This window comes from Cucurbita pepo, chromosome 16 (genome assembly GCF_057944985.1).
Source record: "Cucurbita pepo subsp. pepo isolate OVF chromosome 16, ASM5794498v1, whole genome shotgun sequence".
In the NCBI taxonomy this organism is placed as follows: domain Eukaryota; kingdom Viridiplantae; phylum Streptophyta; class Magnoliopsida; order Cucurbitales; family Cucurbitaceae; genus Cucurbita; species Cucurbita pepo.
Genome location: NC_141813.1, coordinates 5,114,185 through 5,119,822, shown reverse-complemented (window position 1 = coordinate 5,119,822; position 5,638 = coordinate 5,114,185). Strand labels below are relative to the sequence as shown.

The 5,638-nt window shown below is 36.1% G+C and overlaps 1 non-coding gene across 1 annotated transcript; it reads right to left on the bottom strand.

Annotated features, from left to right (window-relative positions):
• Window positions 1-888: 888 nt before the first annotated feature.
• Window positions 889-960, bottom strand: TRNAP-CGG (transfer RNA proline (anticodon CGG)). Its single transcript has one exon. It is a non-coding gene; the product is annotated as a tRNA-Pro (tRNA).
• Between the last annotated feature and the right edge of the window lie 4,678 nt (window positions 961-5,638).

Genomic DNA, 5,638 nt, shown 5'->3' with positions numbered 1-5,638 from the left:
CAATGCGATCCGAGGCTCGAGCATACGCTGCTATTGTCCACACAATCGAAAAGGGCTAAAATGCTCCAAAATATTCTATAGGGGATGTGACTAGTTGTGAATTCTTCCTACCCTGGTCATATGCTATCAAAGTCGTTGTTGCTCGAGCATACGCTGCTATTGTCCACACAATCGAAATTTTGCTCGGCTGACTTGTTCGTTAGTTTAGAACAAATGTTGCACAATCGTTGTCCCGTTACCGCAATAGTGCGATTGTAGCTCCTAACACGCGGGCAGCACGTGGGAGTGGTGTGGCTAGGAATAACGGGCCATGGCTTGCGCATCAGTTTGCGCCATGAAAGGTTTCTTGACCACAAATGGACTTTGGGCTAGTGGGTCTCGAATCTAAGTTCACACCCAACCCAAAATTGAACACGTGGGTTCCTTACCTTACCAACTTGCATCTTCCCACATAGGATTGTGTGCAAAGATAACAGAGATGACACATATCTTGCAGCTTCATTGATATAGTTGTGGAGGGGCATTTCGAGAATCAAACTCGAGAACCTCTTGCACCCGAAGTGAGAATCATACCACTAGAACAAATGCCCTTGTTGTAGAACTAGGATTGTGTTCCTATGTAAAAATTAGGATTGCACAAATTGCAAAGAATCGACACAACACGTTGACCCATATATGAAATTACGTAGGGGCATTTCGAGAATCAAACTCGAGAACCTCTTGCACCCGAAGTGAGAATCATACCACTAGAACAAATGCCCTTGTAGTAGAACTAGGATTATGTTCCTATGTAAAATTAGGATTGCACAAATTGCAAAGAATCGACACAACACGTTGACCCATATATGAAATTATATTATCTTGCAGCTTCATTGATATAGTTGTGGAGGGGCATTTCGAGAATCGAACTCGAGACCTCTCGCACCCGAAGCGAGAATCATACCACTAGACCAAATGCCCTTGTTGTAGAACTAGGATTGTGTTCCTATGTAAAACTAGGATTGCAAATTGCAAAGAATCGACACAACACGTTGACCCGTATATGAAATTCTATTATCTTGCAGCTTCATTGATATAGTTGTACATAAGAATCGACACAACACGTTGACCCACAAATATCTAAATGGTCTAAAGGGTAGGAAGAATTTATATCTTTATCTTTATTTTAGACCATCTATTTTCGAGCATTTATATCAAATAACCTTCTATTCACATTCTTTCTTATTCCATCTAAATCTAGAATATTTGTGTTTCATATTTTTTTTTCTCATCATTTAGACTTGAAGATAACTTCTAAATTTTACAGTATTTTATAAGAAGGAAAGTTAGTTGTTCTCAAATCTACACCACCATTATCTTTGGAATTCATCTGCAATTCAATCCAAAAATATATTTGTGCCCTTCTTTCTTTGTTTATTTATTTTTTTTATTTTGCTATTATTCATAATTAACCTATCTTGATTTCATTGAATAGCTTACTATTATCAGACTTGTTTTATCCATGTATTAGCATACCTTGATCATAATTTAGTAACTTTCCTAAATAGCCTACCTTTGTGTGTAATAAACACGAGTGTCCCTGAGTGTAAAATTAGTGAGTTGTGTATGTGAGATCCTAAACATATTTAACTATTGTTTGTACAATCATGAACCAAGACAAAGTAAATGGAGGGGAGATCAATGTAGCTAGGTGGAGAGAAGCACAAGTCAGAACTATTACTCGTTTAAATCAAGTTATTAGTACATCGACAAACAGGATGGAGTAAATTGAAATAGCCTTAGGTAATCTTCAAGGAAGGGAAGTACTCTCGAATGAAGAATTTGAAAACGAAGAAGATGACAATGTCACTCTTTTAGCGGGACATAGTCCTAGAGGTGGGAGAGAAATTGTCAGAAGAAGGGGTAGAGAAATTTTAGCACAAAAAAGAATTGAGAGGGAGTAGGAATACGAGAGAGGAGAAGAAAGAGGAGTTGGGGGTAAAGCTTAAAATTTAAACTTTTTATGGGAGATCTGATCTAGAGGAGTATTTGCAATATGAGAGCAAAATTGAGCATGTTTTCGATTGCAACAATTTTAGTGAAGAAAGAAAATTGAAGCTTGTTGTGGCTGAATTTTGTGATTACGCTAATATATGGTGGACATCATTGAAAATAGAGTGGAGGAGAAATTATGAAGAACCAATTGAAACGTTGGAGGAATTGAAGACATTAATGAGAAAAAGTTACATTTCGAAGCATTATTCTAGAGTACTCAAGTAAAAACTCTAGATTCTGCTATAGGGATCCAAAAGTATTGAAGAATATTACACAGAAAGGGAGGCCCTTATGAATAGAGCATGCATTGATAAAGACGAAGATGATACAATGGCGAGATTCCTCGGTGGGATGACCTGAAAACTTGCTCACTAAGTGGATAGGCAAGCATACTTTGATATACAAAAATTGTTATACCTTGTTATTAAAATTGCAGGGCAACTAGCTTGGAAGAAGGAGAACTCCAAGAGGTATGCTATTTCTAAGTCTATTACTTACAACGCTTGGAAAAAAAAAATGCAAATATTGAAAGGATAAATTTCAAGGTTAGAGGCAAGTATGAGATTGAAAAAAAGAACAAAGATGAGACATCCCAGGGTAAATAGGAAGTGGAGGAATACAAGATCATATTAGTCGTGATTATCCTAACAATTGAGTCATGATCATAAAGAATGGACAAGTTGTCTCACATAGTGAGGAAAGTGACCAAGATGAGCTAGTTGAAGAAGAAATCCAAGAGAATGAGGAGAAATTGAAAGCTTAAAAATTGTGAAAAGAATAATGAAATTAAAAAAAAAATGAAAGAAAGTGAGTTGTTTGGCTAGAGTTGGAAAGGTTAGAAGCCGAATGTTTTTACAAAAACCATCTTTATACTTGTGTACAAGTAAGGATGTTTGGTCTCTAACGATAACAATTTTTATTTGCCTTGTATGTTTCAATCTCTTTTACAAGAATTTGAGAATGTGTTCCAAGATGAAGTACCTAAAGAACTACCTCTCATTAGAGATATTGAACATAAAATAGATTTTATAACGGGTGCAATCATTCCTAATAGGCCAGCTTATAGAGAAAACCAAACTAAGACTAGAGAAATTTAGAGGCAAGTTGGGGAGCTCATGGAGAAGGGCTATATACGAGAGAGTTTGAGTCCATGTTCTGTACCAGTCTTATTGATGCCAAAGGAAGATGGAATATGGCACATGTGCGTGGATTCTTGAGCCATCAACAAAATCACTGTAAAGTATCAACGTCCTATTCCTAGGCTAGATCATATGCTTGATGAATTGCATGGTTCATAGCTATTTACAAAGATTGATTTGAAATTTGTATATCATTAAATTAGAAGGCATATAGAAGATGAATGGAAAAGAGTTTTCAAGACTAAGGTTGGATTGTATGAATGACTTGTTATGACTTCTTGGTTAACTAATGCTTTTAGTACTATGCGCTTAATGAATCACGTTTTGAGAGAATATTTAGGAAAGCATGTTGGTGTACATTTTAATGATATTTTAATTTATTCAAAGACTTTGTATGAGCATGTGAAGCATGTTAGGTAAGTTTTGATTATGCTTAGGAAAGAGAAACTTTATGCTAATTTTAATAAGGGTAGTTTTCGCATGGAAAAAGTTAACTTTCTTGACTTCATAGTTGGTAAAAATGGAGTACAAGTAACTTCTTGCTATGAAGCTGAAGGAATCCTTAATGTGAATGAAAAGAGACCGTAGATAGGATTTTCAAACTTACCCCTAATTTGAGCCCAAAACGGATTTTCTTCAATTGGGCTTGTTTTTTAGGTTATTTCTCTTCGTTGTCTTCTACGGAAACATTCCTTGGAGGTACAATTGGGATCGTCCTTGCTTGACGTATTCTTGTGTATCCTCGGATTGAAATTTTGAGTTTTCCTTGAAGCTGTTCAATGACGAATTGGATTGGGGGAATGATTTCTAGGCACTTTCAGCTTTGTAAGAACAAGTTTGAATCGAAATGGTGTAGAATTGCTCTCGAATTTGGAAGAAATTTGAGAGTAGGAGACCCAAAATCTAAACGCTTATTGCCTACTATTGGGAGCTCGATTCTTGTTCCAAACTATTGCCTAAACGTTTATGAACAACATAGTGGAAAATAGATAACATTAGTTTCAATAAAAATAAAGCAATGCCCTAATATAACCTAAGGATCATTAAAAATAACATGAATGCAACTGCCCTAAATTTGATTCCTTGGCCTTGAACGCAACGTTGTCATCCGTAAATGGGTATCTTACCTTTACTTTAAAATAAGAGTAGCACGTGGATTGAGTACTTTAATAAATACTCAGTGAGTAATGCCACTGTTAGGGTCGGAATATGAATCACGTGTAATATAGTGGGATCTATCCTTTCATAAATACATTGTGGCATGGATTGGGCTTTGCTTTTCAGTCCGAGCAGAGTTGAATATGTTGTACTTCCCTACACACGACCCATGAATGTGCACATTGACCACCAGGTGGGTTGGTATAAGAGTACTCTGTGGGTCTGCCTCGTCGAGCTTGTGCACACTCACACTAGCAAATACCATGAAGGGAAAAGACCCGCATAATATCATAAGGAACATAAATATTGTAAGGTATGTGTTTGTACTAATCATAATGGGGAAGTATCCCGATGCACCTCCCATATAAAATACATGAGATCCCTAACATTAAAACACGACATAACGTTCCTATGAGACATACATACTTGATTCTTGTCATATTGTTCATGATTAACAATACATAGGCATAGGGTGTACTAAACATAATATAGAAGTATCTCGATGCACATGGTATACAAAATGCATGAGGTCCCATAACATTAAAGAATGACATATATTCATGGCGCCAGTCGTACCTCCAATCTATTCCTAGCATAGTGTTCCTATGAGATATAAATACTTGAATCATTTCATATTTTTAATAATTAACAATACATGATTATTTTAATGTCTCATAGTCCTAGAATAGTGTATATGATATCATAGCGTAACTTGTATGCAACATATCGTATATCATAGCATATACATAACATAGTATATGTCATACAATCATAAAACACGACATGTGTAGGGGCCACAGGTAGCGATGTCCATTCCCTGTCATCATCCCCACAATCTATTTCATTCTCCATTTCCATGAAATTCTCTATTTATTTGTGTGGGGATCAGGGTAAGGGATTCATCGCAAGGAAGTGGCAGGGATCGGATTCCCCATGAGTCAGTCTTAAAGGAAAAGGCCAAGAGTGTTGAAGATGAAAGGCCAAGAATCTTTACAGGAACAATGACTTTTTATGGGTTACGAAACAGTGGCATCCTTATGTCTAGATTTAGTTTTAGAAGACCTTATAAATACGTTTGTTATTACTATTGTAAAACCGTAAAGAAGAGTAGAGAAAAAAAGAAAAGAAACAGAGAAGCAATAGAAGATTGTTTTTTCTGATAAACAGAGTGTTCTTTGTCTCCTTCTATCGTCAGTGTGTGTGAGATTTATTTCACAAATTTATGAGTTTTCTTTAACAAATTTGTATCAAGCCAATGACGAATGTGACGGGTCAAATACCACTACCGCATTCATATTAAAGCTTTT